Below are 22,020 nucleotides of genomic sequence, written 5' to 3' on the forward strand. Positions count from 1 at the left end.
GTAGTGCTAGCCCAAGCAGGAGCCCACTGTGTCAGCGACAGCTAGTACCTCCTCCTCCACTTCAGTACGCCAAAGCCATGTTGCCCATAAACATCTGTTCTGGAATGGGCTAGAGCGAAAGCAGCTGGCAAGAAGGATTCAGCCCACCCAACCAAAGGAGACACCAGCACAAATATCAGTGACACGGTATTTCACAGAGCCCATAGAGGTCATGCAGACAGATCTGCTGGCATATTGGGCACACAAGTCCACTGTCTGGCTACACCTAGCCAAATTGGCTTAGCGATATCTGTCATGTCCACCAGCCAGTAGGGGTGTGCATTCGTTTGCAACATATTGGCAATCTGCAACATATATGCCATATTCGTTGTATTTGTGGGTGTCATAAAATGTATGGTGAACCCCCATGAATACAACGTATCACTAACGAATAAACCCCCCCCCTCCTGACCACCCCCCCCCCCCCAAGACTTGCCAAATGTCCCTGGTGGTCCAGCGCGGGTCCTCAAGCGATTTCCTGCACTCGGGTTGTCGGCTGCCTGTATTCAAAATGGCGCCGATAGCCCCTGTGACATAGTAAGGGCAAAGGCTATTGGCACCATTTTGAAAACTGTGACATAGTAAGGGCAATGACTATCTGTGCCATTTTGAATACCGGCAGCCCAAGTGCAGGAGATCGCTCCAGGACCCCCGCTGGACCACCAGGGACTTTTGGCAAGTCTTGAGGGGGTCAGGAGGGTGGGGGGGTTGTAGTAAATTAAATTTAAAGGGTTGGAATGGGGTTTTTTTGGGAAACGAATACAGATGTAACTAATGAATGGATTGGGGTCCCCCGAAAATGGATGCAATGGATTTGGGTCCCGACAAATACGAATACTGAATGGGATGAATCCGTCCCTGCTGCACATCCCTATCAACCAGTGTGCTCAGTGAACGTCTATTGTCAATGACAGGGGATATCATGATCCCTCACCGCTCAAGGCTGACACCAGAGTTGATGGAAATGCTAGTGTTTTTGAAAATAAACATGCCTTTGCTTGGGCTTCCAAATTTTCCCTGTGAATGGCAAGTTGAATAAAAGGATTTTAAAGCCTTGCAGCTGCTCCAACTGCCTCATATGCTCCAGATAATATCAGCAAATGTACCTGACCTCAACTGCTGTGCCTGTCTGTCCAGCCCTTACGTCACTATAAGGGTCTGACCTCAAATGCTGTGCCTGTCTGCAGTGTCCCCTGGCCAGCCCTTACGACACTACAAGGGCCTGACCTCAAACGCTGTCCCTGTCTGTCCACTGCCTTATGTCACTACAAGGGCCTGACCTCAAACGCTGTGCCTGTCTGTCCACTGTCCAGCCCTTACGTCAAACACTGTGCCTGTTTGCAGTGTCCACTGTCCACCCCTTACGACACTACAAGGGCCTGACCTCAAATGCCATGCCTGTCTGTCCACTGTCCAGCCCTTACATCACTAAAAGGGCCTGACCTCAAACGCTATGCCTGTCTGTCCACTGTCTAGCCCTTACGTCACTACAAGGGCCTGACCTCAAACACTGTGCCTCTCTGACTATTGTCCAGTCCTTACATCGCTTCAAGGGCCTGACCTCAAATGCTGTGCCTGTCTGCAGTGTCCACTGTCTAGCCCTTACATCACTTCAAGGGCCTGACCTCAAACGCTGTGCCTTTCTGTGTTTAGTTCTAGTATTTCTAATTTCAGTTTCATGTATTTGTGCATCACGTCTTTACAGAATATTCTTTTTCCTGTTTTGCAACATATGGAATGTAAGAACCTAAAAAGCAGACAAGATGTTTGGAGCTTGCATATTTCATATCCTCAATAGTTTTCATGACCTTCATAATATGGGCCATTTTCCCTAAATCTTTTTTAGGTGCCAACATTAATGTTTCTAGTACTATAAAAAACTGGTGGTAGTTGCACTCTAGTTCATCCTCTGTGTTCCCATAGTTTACAGAGGCACTGTGTAGGGTACAAAGTCAACATGGGTTGATATTGTAGATTTGGACTTGAATAGCAGTTTTCTTATTTCTGAGAGCTCTTCAAGTTCCTTTGTCATCAGCTGAAGTGCATAAGCAGTTAATAGCTTCTGGGTATTCAATAGATGCCAACGGAACCACCACACTTTCGGGGCAAACCCATTCCAGGGAGCCCTTTCCTGTGCAAAGGAAAGGGAACTCTCCCTGAGTGTAGCTAGCCTATCTCTTAACGCCCGCCGACCCATGTTGAACTGCTGTTCACATGGAAACCTCCTCCAAATTGACTCACCATGCTTTGAAGGCTCATGCTCCACTCTAAGGGCCAACAACCCATTCTAAGGAGCCCTTTCCTGCGCAAAGCAAAGGGAACTCTCCCCAGGTGTAGCCAGCCTATCTCTTAGTACCCATTGACCCATGTTGAACCAGAACCACTGTTCACATGGAAACCTCCTCCACGTCGGCTCACCATGCTTTGAAGGCTCATGCTCCACTCTAGGGGCAACCCATTCTAGGGAGCCCTTTCCTGCACAAAGGAAAGGGAACTCTCCCCGGGGCCAGCCTGTCTTTCCCCTATCAAAACCACAGGGACCTGACTACCTCCGCTCTGCCAGCCTGTCTTGCCCCTATCAAAACCACAGGGACCAGACTACCTCCGCTCTGCCAGCCTGTCATGCCCCTATCAACTTTCTGCCACTCTGCCTTACTGCCATACACCAGACTACTCACTCTACTCCTTGTGGTGTTCTTGCCACTATCATGGTTCCTCAGTGTGTTGGTGCTAATATTTCTGCTGCTTTGTCCCTTTATCGGCGCCTTGCGGTTTTTTCTGACACTCTCTCTGCTTGCTATGTTCCCCCTTCATTGTGTTGTAGGATGTTGATGCCACTTGTCTTGCCACTTTGCCTGTCGTGCTGCCTTCGAGGGTTGATGCAACTGTTATTGGTGCTCTCTTTTGAAGCTGTGGTGTGTTTTTGACCCTCTCACTGCTGCTTTGCACCTCTGTTAAAGCACTCTTGCCACTCCTGTTACCCCTTTGCCCCTTTACAGTGCCTTAGGCTATTCATGCCACTTTGGTGCCACTTTGCCACAGTCTAAGTACCTTGTAGCTCTTTTCTTGTTCTGATGATTGCTCCCCAGAATTTTCATCAGAATTGATAAGAAAACCCCAGATCTGCATCCAAAAATAAGGTGCAAATACTTCCCCCATTGACTTTAATGGGAAAACAAAAAATGAATAAAACTAATTAACGAATTGGATTTTTCCCCTATGAAACTAATGCAATGAATTTGGGTCCTGGCGAAATGAAAACTGAATCGAAACAATTTTTTTCCTTCTATACATCCCTAATATACAACTCACCCTGCTGGCCTCTCTCTTCCCACAACCCCCCTAACTTGGCACTCTTGATGGGTACCTGTGTTGCTCATGCATAGCAACTGAGAGCTTAGAAATATCCCAAGCCAGAGTAGTGTAGACAGGGGCAACCATGTAGACTACATAGGCTAAATGGTAGAGGTGTGAATCGTGTGATCGATCGTCTTAATGATTGATTTTGGCTGGGGGGGGGAGGGAAATCGGATCGTCGTGTTTTGTTTTGTTTTGAAATCGTTAAAAATCGTAAATCGGGGGAGGGCGGGAAAACCGGCACACCAAAAAAACCCTAACACCCACCCCGAACCTTTAAAACAAACCCCCACCCTCCCGAACCCCCCCAAAATGTGTTAAATGACCTGGGGTCCAGTGGGAGGGTCCTGGCGCGATCCCGGCGCAATGTCCCACTCTCTGGCCACAACAAAAAAAAACCCCTAACACCCACCCCGAACCTTTAAAACAAACCCCCACCCTCCCGAACCCCCCCAAAATGTTTTAAATGACCTGTGGTCCCGGCGCAATGATCCCGGTGCGGTGTCCCGTTCTCTGGCCACGACTGCTGTGAAGAGAAATGGCGCCGGTGGCCCTTTGCCCTTATCATGTGACAGGGCAAAGGTAGCGCCGGTGCCATTTTGATTCCTAGCTCCCGACGTCACGCGTCCAGGAGATCGCTCCCGGACCCCCGCTGGACCTCCAGGGACTTTTGGCCAGCTTGGGGGGCCTCCTGATCCCCACAAGACTTGCCAAAGGTCCAGTGGGGGTCCGGGAATGACCTCTTGCACTCGAGCCGTATTGCAAAATGGTGCCGGCCGCCGGCACCATTTTGCAATATGGCCGGCGCCATTTTGCAATACGGCTCGAGTGCAAGAGGTCGTTCCCGGACCCCTGCTGGACTTTTGGCAAGTCTTGTGGGGGTCAGGAGGCCCCCCCAAGCTGGCCAAAGGTCCCTGGGGGTCCAGCGGTGGTCCGGGAGTGATCTCCTGGACGCGTGAGGTCGGGAGCTAGGAATCAAAATGGCGCCGGCGCTACCTTTGCCCTGTCACATGATAAGGGCAAAGGGCCACCGGCGCCATTTCTCTTCACAGCAGTCGTGGCCAGAGAGCGTGACATCGCGCCGGGATCATTGCGCCAGGACCTCAGGTCATTTAAAACATTTTGGGGGGGTTCGGGAGGGTGGGGGTTTGTTTTAAAGGTTCGGGGTGGGTGTTAGGGTTTTTTTGGTGTGCCGGTTTTCCCGCCCCCTGTTTAACGATATAATACAAATGCCCCTGACGATAAATCGTGGGCATTTGTATTGTATCGTGCACTCTAACGATTTTGGACGATTTTAAAATTATCTGACGATAATTTTAATCGTTCAAAAACGATTCACATCCCTACTAAATGGTCCTTATCTGCTGATATCTACTATGTAACTCTAGTCAAGGCAAAATTATATGCAGCTGGCTGGCATTTTGACATGATTTTATCTGTTGTTTAAATGAATCTTCCTGCATTTCAATATAAAACTCCCTTACTTCTTAAGCACAATGTATTTTATCAGTGTTTGCCACAAATGTATTTTTTTGCTATGCAGTCTAAAAGTTAAAAAGACAGACTAAATGAAATAGGGTTTACATATCAATCTTGCCCTATGCCTTTTGCTTTGGTCTTGAAAGATGGTAAGATTTCCTGCAGGCATTTTTGTAAATTACTAGCATTCAGTTTTAAAAACTGCAGAACCAAAAGCACATGAGCACTGAATTGAAACTAGTCTTTCTAGGCTTAATATGTGAAACTGCAAAAGATATTTTCTTTAACATTTTCTTCATTAATATTATATATTTGGTTGATTTTTTTCAATGAGTTATGGATTCTATTGCTCTACATCAGACTCTTAGCTGGGCTTTGTAGACAGATTGGAATATTATAAAAATAATTTTTATTATTCTGGCAATAACCTTGATTATATATTATCATATAGTCTATTTTATAAATCTAAAACTTTTTATTGAAATATGAAGTGCATTAATATCCAGGACAATGAACAGAAAGCAAGCGTTGGACCTAAATGATAAGCTATGAGGAAAGACTAAAGAGGTTAGGACTTTTCAGCTTGGAGAAGAGACGACTGAGGGGGGATATGATAGAGGTGTTTAAAATCATGAGAGGTCTAGAACGGCTAGATGCGAATCGGTTATTTACTCTTTCGGATAGTAGAAAGACTAGGGGGCACTCCATGAAGTTAGCATGGGGCACATTTAAAACTAATCGGAGAAAGTTCTTTTTTACTCAACACACAATTAAACTCTGGAATTTGTTGCCAGAGGATGTGGGTTAGTGCAGTTAGAATAGCTGTGTTTAAAAAAGGATTGGATAAGTTCTTGGAGGAGATGTCCATTACCTGCTATTAAGTTCACTTAGAGAATAGCCACTGCCATTAGCAATGGTAACATGGAATAGACTTAGTTTTTGGGTACTTGCCAGGTTCTTATGGCCTGGATTGGCCACTGTTGGAAACAGGATGCTGAGCTTGATGGACCCTTGGTCTGACCCAGTATGGCATTTTCTTATGTTAATGATGGATGGTTATTGTGCAATAAACTGCAACTTTTTCCCGTAGAATTCAGATTATTAGGTGAATTTTCAAAGGAGTTACACATGTAAATGAAACACACTATCAAAGCAATTTTCAAAACTGCTTTCCTGTGTTAAGTGCACTTAATGCGGGTGAAACCTATTGACAATTCAATGGCATATAATGTAGCAATTTTCAAAAGCCCACTTACACAGGTAAAGTGCATTAACACATGTAAAACCCATTTTTATGCATATAAATGCTTTGGAAAATCAGGCCCTATGGAATTCATGTCTACCACTGGGTTAATACTTCTATAATTAAAGCAAACATTCCAACCATCTTGAAAAATGGTAATTTATGCATTTGTCAACATGTCTGAAAATACTTATGTGATTGTTCAATTCAATGAATGATAAATTATATTTGCTTTACATATTTTTGACAATATTGTTTAATTATATGATCACCACAAATTTTTTGTTTTAGTTATACTGAAACATTTTAAAATAAATCTTTATTCAAATTATTGCAGTCCTTTACAAAGGAAGACGTACTTGTTAAACATACATAAATGAGAATGAATTACCCCATGGGGCTTGATGATATAGGCCAGGGGTCTTCAAACTTTTCAGAGGAAGGGTCATAGAACATATTTTGAATCATTAAAAAGGCCAAGCCGAGGGGAGAGGTCCCCCTTGGATTTTGCTGGTTGTTCTCGACGACTCTGTTCAGTTTGCCCTTGGAAATGAGGGAAGGTTCAAGGAACTGCAGAAGAAAAGACATATTCCTACTGCACAAAAGTGTGAGCAAGGAGGAAGCAGGCAACTACAAACCCATTAGTTCAACTTCAGTAGCAAGCAAACTTATTAAAACATTACAAAAGAAAATATAGTGCAGCACTTTACTAGAAGTTATTTATAAGGCAGTAGGCAAAATGGTTTCACAAAGGAAGGGTCTTGTTAGACAAACTTGATTGCATCCTTTAATAAGGTGGCAAAAGTGATGGATCAGGGAGGTACAGTAGATGTTGCCTACTTATACTTCAGTCTGCTTTTCTTGACAATATTTTACACTGAAGCAAGCTAGATATTATGAGGTCAATATTCAGTACCACTAGCCTGGACAACACCTCCTAAAGTAACATCATATGTAGAATGTGTGCTCTTCTGATAGCCTTTTGGTTATAGTGCCCATTCCTTTGGCTTGAAATTTGGTCTTTAATCATGATTTTGGTTCCTCTAAATGTGCATTATCTCGAATGACTCCCTGTTTACATGGCTAACCATGTGCTTTTTCTGCACCTTTGTTCATTCTAAACTCATTTTAGCTGTGCATATGCATAATATATACAGAGACAATACCTAATGTATAAATTATAATTACTGGGGAAACAGAAAACAGGCAGTAATGCTGATAAATGCATATAACACTGGTATACATATTTTTAGAAGTCGTCCACTTCAGCGGTAAACGGTGCCATTTATTATTGATGTTGATGTGCTGAATTCAAATATGACAAACCAGTTGATTGCCTACTATTTCCATGATATTTAAGTTTTAACATTTTGCATCTATGTCTAGAGTATAAGATAGTAGGGATGTGAATCATTTTTTGACGATTTAAAAAAATCGTCAGATATTTTTTGAATCGTCAAAAATTGTTAGAGTCGTGATACAATAGAAATTCCCCCGATTTATCATGAAAAATCGTAAATCGGGGGAGGGTGGGAAAACCAGCACACCAAAACAACCCCTAAACCCACCCCGACCCTTTAAAACAAATCCCCCACCCTCCCGAACCCCTCCAAAATGTTTTAAATTACCTAGTGGTCCAGTGGGGGGGTCCCGGCGCGATCTCCCGCTCTTGGGCCATTGGCGCCATTTTGGCTGCCACTAACATAAATGGCGCCGATGGCCCGATAAAAAAAAAAAAACAAAACACCCGACCCTTTAAAATGACCCCCTTAGCCTCCCCCACCCTCCTGACCCCCCAAAAAAAACTTTTAAAATTACCTGGTGGTCCAGCGGGGGCACAGGGAGCGATCTCCCACTCTTGGACCATCGGCTGCCACTAATAAAAATGGCGCCGATGGCCCTTTGTCCTTACCATGTGACAGGGTATCCGTGCCATTGGCCGGCCCCTGTCACATGGTATGAGCACTGGATGGCCGGCGCTGGACCCCCAGGGACCTTTGGCCAGCTTGGGGGGCCTCCTGACCCCCATAATACTTCCCAAAAGTCCAGCGGGGGTCCGGGAGAGACCTGCACTCGGGCCGTATTGCCAGTATTCAAAATGGCGCCCACGCTACCTTTGCCCTCACTATGTCACAGGGGCCGATGGCCAGCCCCTGTGACATAGTGAGGGCAAAGGGTAGCGGCTGCCACTACTGAAAATGGCGCCGGCGCTAGCCTTTGCCCTCACTATGTTACAGGGGCCGACTGTCAGCCCCTATGACATAGTGAGGGCAAAGGTAGCGCCGGCACCATTTTGAATACTGGCAAAACGGCCCGAGCGCAGGAGGTCGCTCCCGGACCCCCGCTGGACTTTTGGCAAGTCTTGTGGGGGTCAGGAGGCCCCCCCAAGCTGGCCAAAAGTCCCTGGGGGTCCAGCGGGGGTCCAGGAGCAATCTTCTGCACTCAGGCCATATTGCCAGTATTCAAAATGGCGCCGGCGCTACCTTTGCCCTGTCACATGGTAAGGGCAAAGGGCCATCGGCGCCATTTTTATTAATGCAGCCGATGGCCTGAGAGCGGGAGATCACTCCCCGTGCTCCTGCTGGACAACCAGGTAATTTTAAAACCTTTTTTGGGGGTTCGGGAGGGTGGGGGAGGGTTTTTTGATTATCGGATCGGGCGCAGCCGATAATCAAAACTCAAATCGGGCTGGGCGATAAAAATTTTAAGATTTGGATCGGAACCGGAACCGATCAGATTCCGGTTCTGATTCACATCTCTAATAGATAGTAGGTAGGAGTAGAGGTTTAATCATAAATCGTAAATTTAGGTCTTTTTGTGTATTTATAGTTGCATAATATTTCACCTGTCCTGTTTATGTAACACTTACAAATGAAATCTGCAAAAGGATTATAGAAACAAAAGGCCCCAAACTGTTATATATACAGTATATATCTATAGCACAGGTGGAAAACCTTGGTCCTCGAGGGCCACAAACAGGCCATGTTTTCGGGATATCCACAATGAATATACCCTGTTTCCCCCGAAAATAAGACAGTGTCTTATATTAATTTTTTGCTACCAAAGATGCACTAGGCCTTATTTTCAGGGGATGTCTAATACCGTAGAGCTGCTGGCTGCCCCTGCGTCAGCCATGCCTCACCAGTGTGCTGTCAGAGAGAGGTAGGAGTGTGCAGCATTCATGGTAGTCAGCTTGGGCTGACTCTGCTGCTTTTGAACCTCTGCACACTGCTTGGAAGGGGTCCCCCGACTGGTACTGCCACCATCTCCAGATGTCAGTAATCTTGCTGCCACTGTCACTGCTGCCACATGGCTATTGGGGAGGCCCCGATTGCTGCTACTGACACTGAAGCCCATCCTGCTGCCTCCTCTGTGCAGGCCCCGTGGGCTTCCACTTTCTCCATGCTGATCTCGTACATTGTGAGATCTGCATAGAGAAAGTGCTATTCTTGCACATTCCCAAAGATTACATGTGCCAATCACTAAAAAGTAATTTATTTTTTGTTTTACCTTTGCTGGCTGATTTTAGTTTTCTAATCGGTTTGTCACAGGCTTTTTTTTGTTCCACCTTCCTTTTCTTATTTTTTTGCCAATTCCTTTTATATTGTCCTTTTTTCTTCCGTATTTCTTTTCTCTCCATCTTCTTCCCTCAAACACAGTCAGGTTCTCATTCTCACATGCATTTCTCTCTCGCACACACACACAGTCTCTCACTGGCACATGCTGTCTGAGTCTCACACACACAGGCTCTCTCTCACTCCCACATGCTGTCTTGCTCAAGCATAGGCTCTCACCGTCACACGCTGTCTCTCTCACACACACAGAGGCTCTCACATGCTGCCTCTGCAAACATTCAGATCCTCACTCCCACACACAATCTCTCAACTCATCTCATACACGCACGCACACACCCTCCACAGACCCTCAGCCTCTCTCTCACCTCTGGGCCTCCCCTTCGCGGGTCGCCGCAGGATGGGCTCTGCAGCGGCCCTGAACTTCTCGGGCCTCTTCCTCGCTACCGGGCCTCTTCCTCTTCTTGGGCCGCTGCGACTTGGGATTCGCAGCAGCCCGCGGCGGCTCCTCTTCTGCACGCGCTGATGCTCTTTCTCCTTCCTGCCCACACGGCTCCGGCAGCGTTTACTTCTGGGCCGCACAGGCAGGAAGGAGGAAGAGCATCAGCGCATTTGAACGCGATCTTTTTCTTCGGGCAAGGAGGCTCAGCGGCCGCATGAGCCTCCTTGCGCCCGGGGGCATTGGCTCCCCTCGGGGTACCACTGCAGGCCTCCTCTTCGCGGGTCGCCGCAGGATGGGCTCTGCAGCGGCCCTGAACTTCTCGGGCCGCGGCAGCCCTGCTACTGGGCCTCTTCCTCTTCCTCGGCCATGCTACCGGGCCTCTTCCTCTTCTTGGGCCGCAGGAAGGAGGAAGAGTATCAGTGCGTTTGAACGCGATCTTTTTCTTTGGGCAAGGAGACTCAGCGGCCGCATGAGCCTCCTTGCGCCCGGGGGCATTGGCTCCCCTCGGGATACCACTGCTCGCGTCTGCCCCTAATACTTTGGAAACTTTATTAAAAAAAAAAAAAAATGACGTCACAGGATTGACCGGCCCACCGGGGGAAGCCCGATCCCCCGATAGGTCAATCCGCCCCTGTTTACAAGGGATGGCTTACTTTCGGGGAGGTCTTATATTTAAGATTTCGGCAAAATCTCTACTAGGTCTTATTTTGGGGGGATGTCTTATTTTTGGGGAAACACGGTACATGAGATAGATCTGCATGCTCTGCCTCCAATGTATGTACAACTATCTCATGCATATTCATTGTGATTATCCTGAAAACCTGGCCTGTTTGTGGCCCTCGAGGTTTGGAGTTCTCCACCCCTGATCTGTAGAATTTAGTCCTTCACTGGATTCTAGGATCTTCTTGGCTTTTATGTTGAATTCATTAAATGGAACATCTCTTGTCATTGTTCAGCAATAGCCTGTAAGCATTGATGGGCTCCTTTTGCCTTGATTCCATTTTTCTATTACTACAATGTCCTGGTGAAATCACTCGCCATGCTCATCATTCACTGCTCCACAGGTTGATGGAAAAATATCTAGATGAGAGTGCAAAAATGTATCTTCAGTGTCATGTTGTAGCCAAGTCTTTTGTATACCTTGGGGAGGTTTTATATCAACTCTTTGTAGTTGTCTGCCTTGTTGTTTCAGAGAAAATGTGTTACCACTGATTGGAAGGTTTTCCATGCCATCTTTTCCTTGCCATGCAAACCCAGTCATAGATTTATTCATAGATTCAGCCAAATATGTATATTAGTAATTTCTGCTTTTAATTTGAGATCCTTTCACTTATCCTTCACAGTTCCCAATTCAAAGGTCATATTTACTTTCCTAGTAACATATCTTAAAAACTAAAGCCAATCAACAATTTTAAGCATCATTTTCATTCTTATTGACCCAGATTTAGTAAAGTTTGACTACATTCATTTCAGAAACATTTTGGCTGTAGACCAGAGTAATAGATACAAACAGTATATAAATGGCCATAGTACATGGGATAAACTGCGTAGCTTGCTGGGCAGACTGGATGGGCTGTTGGTCTTCTTCTGCCGTCACTTCTATGTTTCTATGTTTCTATGGTATTAGCTAGGGATGTGCAGAGCAAAATTTTATGTTCATATTTTTTATGTCCGAAAGGGGGTCCCACTTGCGGCCAATATGGACATAAAAAAAATCCAATGAGTTGGGTATATGTACATATGTGCAAAAAAAAAATGTAAACCCCCTCACCCTCCTTAATCCCCCCCCCAGACTTACCACAACTCCCTGGTGATCGAGCGAGGAGTGAGGACGTCATTTCTGCAATCCTTGGCGAGAAGCATGTGACGTCGGTGGCACGTCGAGTGACGCGGCGTCACGTGATTCCCGGCTCGTTCGCGCCGGACGGCTCGTTCGGCCCAAAAAGAACTTTTGGCCAGCTTGGGGGGGCCTCCTGACCCCCCCAAGCTGGCCAAAAGTTCTTTTTGGGCCGAACGAGCCGGGAATCACGTGACGCCGACGTCACGTGATTCCCGGCTCGTTCGCGCCGGACGGCTCGTTCGGCCCAAAAAGAACTTTTGGCCAGCTTGGGGGGGTCAGGAGGCCCCCCCAAGCTGGCCAAAAGTTCTTTTTGGGCCGAACGAGCCGTCCGGCGCGAACGAGCCGGAAATCACGTGGCGCTGCGTCACTCAGACGCGACGTCACGTGATTCCCGGCAAGTTCGCGCCGGACGGCTCGTTCGGCCCAAAAAGAACTTTTGGCCAGCTTGGGGGGGCCTCCTGACCCCCCCAAGCTGGCCAAAAGTTCTTTTTGGGCCGAACGAGCCGTCCGGCGCGAACGAGCCGGGAATCACGTGACGCCGGCGTCACTCGACGTGCCGCCGACGTCACATGCTTCTCGCCAAGGATTGCAGAAATGGCGTCCTCACTCCTCGCTCCATCACCAGGGAGTTGTGGTAAGTCGGGGGGGGGGATTAAGGAGGGTGAGGGGGTTTATATTTTTATTTTGGCTCAACAATCGCGATTTCCCACATATCGAACATATCTATGTTCGATATGTGGGAAATCCGATCGTTTATGTCGAATCAATTTTTTAAGTAAAAAAAAAATATGAGTTGCGTTTTACTAATGCGGTCAATCCGAATGCACACCCCTAGTATTAGCTAGCACCATGTTAATCCATGTTAACTTAGATGCTAATGCTAACATTCATTAGTACATAGGCCCCTACGTTTCTTGTGATTTGACTAAATTTGCCTGAAGTTTCACAGTTTTCTTTCACTTTTTGTAACATATACACTAGAAAGCAGAGGGGTTAAGTCATAGGATATCCTGCAAGTTAGCAGGCCATTTCAGCAAACGTTTGCTATAGACACAAGTGTCTGCTGTAGCAAACTTCATGAGAAATTTAGCTATAGTGCCCAACAAAATAAAAGAGAACCACACCTCACTGAGTTGTAGTTATCTATTTTTGCAAATACTGGCCTGAGAAGATGTCTTTGCATGCCAGTTTTCAATTTATTCTGAATTAATGAGCTACTTTTCATGATATTTCAAAGCAGCAGCTCATTAACTTAGATTTTTTAGCAAACATTTGTGCTAGTAGACTATATGTGAACGTTTACTGTTTATGAAGGTGCCATTTTGTAAAATTTGTGCAAAAGGGGCCAACATGTCAAAAGCACTCAAAATGCCAGTCTTTTTGCACATTTTGGACCATTTACCATATTGTTTTTCAAGTTGTTCCCTTCTGCAAAAAACTTTGCAGCTTAGTCCTTAGGCCTTTTGGTGTGAAATTCCCCCAAAATTTCTAGTTTGACTTTAGGATATTTAGCTCAACATCCTCTGTCCTCACTGACACCCTTACATAAAGCTTTTTCTGCATTGGAAACTGAAGCTGCTCCTCCAACAGACAAAAAGTCTGTAAAGGGAGAAGCCACCCAATGCAATCAAAACACCTTTAACATTATCAAACCTCATAAACGAAAGCTCCTTATGATAGGAGACTCAATCATTAGAAGAATTAATTTGGGATCTCTTTTCAAAGACAACACAAATATTAAATGTCTTCCATGATCTTCAGCTAGTAGAAATGCAAACCAGGTAATTGGTGCAATTATAGAAGAAAGTAAAGACTCTAATGTCAACGTTACCATCCATCTGGGAACCAACAACATTGCTAGAATCAGTATCCAAGCAGTACAGAAAGATTTCAAGTGTCTGGGCAAGGAGATTAAACCCATAGTAAATAATATCACATTTTCTGAAATATTACCTGTTCATGGAAAGGAAAAAGAGAGGAAAACCAGATAGAAATTTTCAATATATGGCTCAAAACATAGTGCAAAGAAAGTGGATTTCGATACATTGGAGGCTGGTGACATGTACGGAGCAGAAAAAGACTATACAAATAAGGATGGTCTACATTGATAGTGGCAAGAAAGAAGATCCTAAATGAGAAATTTTGGTCATACATCATCAGGAATTTAAACTACAGGATGGGAGTAGCAGAAGGTGGCCAATTAAATTGGAATGTCACTCCCAAGTAATACAGGAAGCAAGAGAAGATAACAAAATCAATCAGCTCTACATTCTACACTTAAGCAAAGGAGCAGAAAAGGTGACTATGAAGATAAGCAAACCAAGGGAGACAGCATAGGCCTCCAACCCAAACTTAAAACCTGGATTGAGATCTGGCAAAAGACATCCAAAAGGTGGGAAAGAAAGGATAGGTGCTGATAATTGCAGATTTTAATCTGTCAGATGTGGATTGGAGTATCCCTTCTGACAGCATAGGCCAGGAAGACTCAGTGGGGACCCTGTTACTATTTGTCTCTGCGTTTTGGGCCTTTGTATGAAGGAAGGCTTGAGGAAGTAATGACCCACATCAACAGGGAAGCAGGAAATGATCCATCTGCTGCAAAAGCACTTTTGAGAAATGCTCCATTGGTCTTTGATATCCTGTCAGCCACAGGGATGTCCCCTTTGCTCTGGATCCACTATCATCACTGCCAGGCTGTCCTGGCTTTCTATCCAGGGCTTCTGAACTGAATAGACCAGTAGAGTAAGATCTGCAGCATTGGCCCAATCACGTAGCAAAGATCAGCAGGCCGGCACAAAGCAGGACTCAGAAGTGCAGTGGAACAGTGCCTGTGTGGCTCCAGGCCACATTTAAAAGTTAAAAAATCAGCCTTGTTTGAAGTGCCAGAAGCAGCCAATGAACAGGAGTGATGAAGGAGGAGAGCTACAAGGAAAAGAGCGATCCAGCCCAGAGTAGGAATGGGTCATGTGGAGGCAGCCTACCTGTAACAGGAACCAGGGCTTAGAAGAAATCAGCAGGAGAAAGCAGAGCCTCCATCAGAGAAGCAACATTGCTAGATCTGTACAGATGACTGCAGCAGGAAGAACATGTTTGAGGAGGAGCCTCTCTTAAAGGGGCGGCTACCAATTTACATGTAACTTTTCTAAAAGAGCATTTTCACTTGAGGGACATTTCTCTAGGGTCAAGCAATGCAGTAGTGTCTTGGGGATTGGAACCTTGGCCCCATCAGCAGTGGTGCATGCCTGCATGCCAATCTAGATTGGCATTGTCTGGTAGGGCACCATGTCAGAAGAATTTCAGCTGCTAACTTGTATATCATTTGTCTAGTATAACTAAGATTAAAAAGAATACTGTGAAGAGACTATGGGGTAGATTTCTAAAAAGTATGCCCGCGCGTACTTTTGTTCGCGCACCAGGCGCAAACAAGAGTATGCTGGATTTTAATAGATATGCGCGTAGCCACGCGTATCCATTAAAATCCAGGATCAGCGTGCACAAGGCTGCCCAAAATCAGCAGCCTGCACACGCCGAGCCACGCAGCCTGCCTCCATTCCCTCCGCCTCCCCCCACCTTCCCCCACCTTCCCCTCCCTTCCCCTACCTAACCCACCCCCCGGCCCTAACTAATTTCCTCCCATCTTTATTCCCGGCGTGCGATTCCCCGGCCTGGGAGCAGTTTTGAAGGCCTCGGCCACGCCCCCGAAATGCCCCCGGGCCGGAACCATGCCCGTGGTCCTGCCCCTGGATAACACGCCCCCGTGACACGCCCCCAACACGCCCCCCAAGAAAACCCCGGGACTTACGCGCGTCCCGGGGCTTGTGCGCACTGCCGAGCCTATTCAACATAGGCTCGGCATGCGCAGGGGAAGCTTGGGGCAGGTTTTCGGGGGGGGGGGGGGGTACGCGTGTATCCCTTTGAAAATCTGCCCCTGTATTATTTGTATTCTGGGCAATATCTTTTCTAAATTTCATGATGTGCCAGGTGACCCTGAATTGTGTTTGCTGTTATTTTGTGTTATAGGTGGTAATGTACCCTAACCTGCAATCAGAAGACCACAAGTACCTGGGGATTGGTCATTACTTTTGAGAAAAAAAAATCTAGAAAAAATGGCAAAAGTGTTTGAAAAAAAAGTGTCCTTGGATTTATTTTCAAATGTAACTGCCTTAAAGTAATCGTTTCCTGTGTAGGTTGGTGCCAACTGGAGAGAGAAGCTTCAGAGGAGTGATCACTCAGCATTGCACACAGTGCTTTGACTTTATTTTCTCTCACCAGGATCCTGAGGAATCTAATAGATTTGAAGAAAATGGCTGAAGGCAGTGTGCAAACGCGATTTTAATCTTTAAATGCACCAGTGGTACAATCACAGCATTTATTTATTTAAAGTTTTTTCTAGACCGACATTCATTGGGAACATCACATCGGTTTACAAGGAACACAAAATGCAGCGTATAGGCTTTACAAGGAACTGATTTCAAACAAAACAAAAACAGGAACATAAGAGGGGTTGATTATATATCAGGCATTGAACTATGAAAATAAAACAAGAATATAAATTTAGATTTAAAATATATAAAGTAATATAAAATAAGATATTTACAGCATGCCACATGTCACAACACAATTGGTTAAAATACAATAAAGTAGAATGAAACAGTGGATCTCCTCTTTAATTTATTCTATCAATTTTTCTTCAGAAAGTACCCCATTGAGATCAATGAGTTAACTGTTGATTAAAAAAATTATTAATATTGAATTGACGATTTTATAGAAACGTTTCCCACTCAATGACATTCATACCATCCAAACTGTTTAATTTATGAATCCTTCTTTGTTCTGTTTGTATAAGCTGTTAGGATTCATGGGTTTCGTGGACCCTTGGCCCGAGGTGGAGGTTTCTACTACCTGAGGGGTGGAGCCCACAGGTCCTCGCCATTGGGAGGTGAAGTCAGCTGCAGCAGGAGACATGACTGTAGTTCAGTAGTGAGAGAGAATGTCCTGCGTCACTGCCAAGTGATTGCAGATACCTGCACTGAGATTACTGTGAGGCACCCCGAGGAGCAGGGAGCGCGGAGACAAGCTCTACTGGAGGAGTGATGCAGAGACTGTCCTGTGGCAACAGAGCCTCTGATGTAATGACGTGGGAGCTGCCCCAAGGAGCGGGGAAGCGTAAAGCCACTGGTTTAAAGGTGTTGAGACTGCCCCATGGAGCGGGTAAGCATAGAGTCCAAGTCTCAAGTGTGGTAAAGTAGACATTGCCCTGAGGAGTGGGGAAGTGTAGAGATGAGATCTCTGATAGGCAGTGCTAGAGGCAACCCCGAGGAGTGGAGAAGCGAGCAGGCAGGAACTCTGGAGAGGAGCGCAGGAGCTACCCAGAGGAGCGGGGAAGCCTGGAGACCAGGTCTCCCATGGAAGCGCAAGCAGGCCCCCGAGGAGCGGGTACCCGAGTCAGAGTTCAGATCAGCAAGTAGAGATCCAAGGCAGGAACCATGGGTCCGGAGAAGCAGGAACAAGAACCAGTGACTGAAGGAACTCGTTGCCAAGTCAGTTAGCATAGGCCAAGGGAGGTGCTTATGAATCCCAAGCTTGTAATGTCATCAGTCTGGGACGCCCCTGAGGTTCCTGCCATTGTGCCTTTAAAGTGAGGCCTGGTGGCGCGCGCGCGCCTAGGAAGGCCTGGAGTCAGTGTGTAGGTCAGCGACATCCCAGCCACCATGAGGAGTCTCGAGAGCCAGAAGGTACGCTGCGAAAGTGGCTAGCCACAGCCGCGAGTTTACCTGGAGAGGGGAGCAGTGCAATATATGATGACGGTCATAACATAAGCATTCTATCTCAGTCACTACCTCTGGGATTTTTTTGGATCATATCAATGACAAAAGAATCTAATTTCCTGAAACTCACGCCCTTTGGACTGGCAATGTTCCACAAGTGGCACTTAGACTCTTTTGTATTTAAAGTAGATGTGGTGTTCTGAAATTCTAGTGCTTAGGCTCCTTGTTTTGCCAAGGTAGATCATATCACATGGACACAGCACTACATAAAGAACATACGTTGACGAACAATCGGAATAATAACATATTGAAAACACTTGACGATTAATAGGATGTATAAACATTTGAACAGTGATCATGACATTACAGGCAAGACAAAAAAATCACATTAGAAATATTCTAGTTTCTCAGGATTGAGATTGTGTTCAAAATCCATATTTGCAGGGCTGATCTTTTCCTTCAAAGTTTGACCTCTTGTAAATGCGAAATGCAGGTTTGTTTTTTTTTAAAATAACTACAAATATCTGCATGCAGTGAAGTAAACCCAGAAGAGGATCAATGACTTCTGAAATATGGAGCCAGATAGCAACCCTAGGTGGGAGACCCTAGAGATCAGAAAATAGTGGATGTGCCCCCCACAGAGCCCCAGAGCGCAACAGCAATGCCCCTTTGAAGTGCACTTCCCTTTGGACCAGGTATTTGATGTCTTCAAAATTTGGTGCCCTAGACAATTGCCTATGTTGGCTATACCTAAATCTGAGCCTGATTTTAGGTCATATAAAAGGAAATTAATTCCATTAGAGCTCTAAAAAGCCATGAGGTTCATATTCACTCACTGTTTGGATAACAAAGTCTTTCTTTATTCATATGATTTTTTCTTTTATTTTCTTGAGTTAATCATTTGTGAATATATCAGTGTGCCCAATGTCTCTCTTTATCGTGCCTGTGTGCGTTTTAAATTCTTCAAAGAAACACCTATCTTTTTGTAAAGAGATTTGTTACTAAAAGATAAGTGTTTCTTTGAAGAAGTTTAAAACGCACACAGGCACGTTAAGAGGTTTTTTGGACCCATAATTAAAATCTCTAAGTTCAGATCCAGCATGTTGGCATTTCTTCTCAGCACTGAGGTCCTTTCCTCTAATAATAAAATTGGTTGAGGAATGTATGCATTGTCAACACAGGAATTCATTTTTTTTCATGCATAAAATATGTGCACATATATTTATAAAAATAGGTAAAAAAAGAACACACTTTCAATGCAATGTAGTTATTCATGCGTAATCAAACCTATGTGTGAATGCTGTGGCGTAAGCATTTGCATATTGTATAATCTGCACCTACCGGATATGCACAGGTTATAAAATGCTGTAGCAGATCTCTATGTGACCATATATGTGCATATATGTGGCTGTGCAGAGATGTTTAAATGTATTCTCATATTTTTGTATAAACAAAAACCCTAGCCTATATATCATTAATGGAAATGCCTGCTTTTAAGTACAGAGGTATTTGTGGAGAGCTACACAACTTTCACTCTACTTTATTACTTAGTTTTATCATCTACTCTTCATATCACCTGATTGCAAAACCTCTTTCAAACACTGGTTTGGCTTAAGGGATCTCAACTTATCTTACTGCAATGATAAGATTTTTAAACATATTATATGCTGTTATGTACAGAATTGATTTACTATTTTTATCTTACAGTAAAAAATACTGTTTAACACAAAGAATCAAACAGGGATTTTAAAACATAATATCTCACATGATCATTCCATTCACAGACCTTTCTTCCCTGGTTGAATATGTATCCATTTCAAGCTTATCACTTTGATTCCTAACCAATATTAAACAAATCCCCAATGCAATTTGAAGATCCATCACCTCTTCTTTCCAATATTTGGCACTGCAGTTTTAGAAAGCTGAAGATCAATTCCCCCAGTCTTTTGTTAGCTCAAGGCAAAGCTCCTGGTTTGTCACAATTCCATAGTCACTGCATCTGCCTTATATATTAGTCTTCTTGTTGCTGAATTGTGACATATTTATCAATGAACAGAATTTACTTGACAGTTTTCCATTTGGCTTCTGGAAAGCACATAACACTGAAACTCTTCCTTTTGTCAACAGTCAATGTTTTTCATTGTGGGTTTGACAGTGGGATATCTTTTATTTGTTAGTGTTGTTAGATATATCATCATCATTTCATAATCTATATCACACAATCTTGATCCAGCAACTGAAGAGCATAGGCCTTCCATCTACAATTTTAGATTGGTTTAGGTTATTTTTTTACTGAGTGTTTTCAGAGAGTTGTATGTGGCAATCAACAATCTGTCCTGTTTTCAATTGAAACTGTAGTTCCTCACAGCTCTGTACTCTCTGCAACCCTATTTAATATTTACATCTTTCCTGTGTGCCAAATACTTGTTAATATGGGCATGGTTTACAGGGTTTATGCTAATAATTTTTAGGGTTTTTTTATGCCCATAACCCCAGATGTTGCAGCAGCTCATAGATTACAAAATGTATGATAGTGATTTGTGATTGGCTTATTGCACATAGGCTATTAGTGATCCTAAAAAAAAAACTGAAATTTTGGCATGATTTCCGCTGAATGATCCAGTGGAAGTTTACTTTAACAATGTTAAAATTCCAATTTTATGGCAGATATGAGAACTAGGAATTCTGCTGGATACATCACTTGTTGAAACTTTTTATATCACATGTTGATTTGATGAAGACTGTGATGTATTGTTTGATTACTACATCTATGGATTTTTATAACACCTTATACCTTTAGTTTGCCATATCCCAATTTATTTACATTGCAAATTATTCAGAATATTGCTGCTCATATAATTGCAGGGATTGGTATTTGGTGATCATAATTTTGATGCATGCTGTTATTTTGCCCATTTTCAAAAATCTTAATTTGGATTATGCAATCTGTAATAATTACAGGCTGGTTTCTAATTTGCCTCTTGCTTTAAACTAATAGAAAAATTAGTTATTAAACATATTTCTGAATTTTGTGATCTATATGAGAAATGGGTCATTACTTGAGCAGGTTTCATAGTCGGTGTAGTATGAAAACCACCATGCTGGTGCTGTTTGATGAAGTTTTTCCTCATTTCAAAATTGGGGAAACCAGTTATTTGGTGTTGCTAGATTTATCAAGCCTCTTTGATTTAGTGGATCATGATATCCTGATTAGACATTCCTTTGAGTTGGGGTTAGGAGATTGTGGGTTGAAGTTGATTTCTGCTTTTCTTTCAGGGAGAGTTCAGATTGGCATTTCATGGGGTTAACTCTGAATTTAGAGAAGTGTTGCAAGAAGAACCACAAAATTCTTTCATTTCCATGTTGTTTTTTAAATATTTTTTGTCACCTCTGGATAAGATTATTTGGTTCTTTGGCTTTACCCATATATTTATGCAGTTGAGATATGGTTGGTGGCACCTTTGGGAATGAACATTGTCGAGTTAATTTAGGTTTTTAGATGGTGGGAGTTTGTTTGAAGAAGAATGGCTTAATTTTGATTTCTAGTAAGACAGAGTTGCTGCAAGTTGAGCTGGGTTCTCATCAATTACTGCTTTTACTAGATTGACAGCTATTGGAACCAGCAGAGGAGGTACAATCTTTAAGGGTGAGGTTGGACCCAATTTTGACTCTGGATAGACATATTTCTTCTGTAGCAAAATGAGCCTATATGAATTTGATATTAGCTAGGCAATTGAAACGTTTTTTGGATATGAATGCTCTGGAAAAAGTAACTTATGCTTTAGTAATGTCTCAGTTTGATAATTGTAACGTGCTGTACCTTGGGCTTCCAGGGAATACTATTTGTAGATTGAAGAAGATAATCTTCTGATGTTTCAGAATGGGTTAAAAGCTTGGTTGATGCCTTCTCAAACAGCATGCTGCCACCTTTCAACACAATATGGAAGATCTTAACTTGAATCAGCTAATCAAGGTTCCTACTCACAAACTTGGTCATTCCCTTGACCCAATTTTCCATTCCTCTGATCCCAATTCAAAATCTGTGATCTCTATTTCATGGTCAGATCACAATCTAGTCCAGGTCATCATTTCAATCTCAAATCATACCCTTCATGCTCTTACTCCTAAACCTCCTTCCAGAAACTTATCATCTATTACATGCAAAAAGTTACAAGAATTCATAAACATACCTACAACCCTTGCTTCCACAGACCTACCAGAATTTCTAGTCTAGCAAAGGAATAATTAATTTTTCTCAGTTATAGAAAGGCCCCTAGCCC

The 22,020-nt window shown here is 44.0% G+C and overlaps 1 protein-coding gene across 1 annotated transcript in view; it reads left to right on the plus strand.

Annotated features, from left to right (window-relative positions):
* Positions 1–22,020, plus strand: part of CNTNAP2 (contactin associated protein like 2) — a 2,918,762-nt gene that overhangs the window by 917,883 nt on the left and 1,978,859 nt on the right. The window lies entirely within an intron of this gene.

The sequence above is a fragment of the Rhinatrema bivittatum genome, chromosome 2 (assembly GCF_901001135.1).
Source record: "Rhinatrema bivittatum chromosome 2, aRhiBiv1.1, whole genome shotgun sequence".
In the NCBI taxonomy this organism is placed as follows: domain Eukaryota; kingdom Metazoa; phylum Chordata; class Amphibia; order Gymnophiona; family Rhinatrematidae; genus Rhinatrema; species Rhinatrema bivittatum.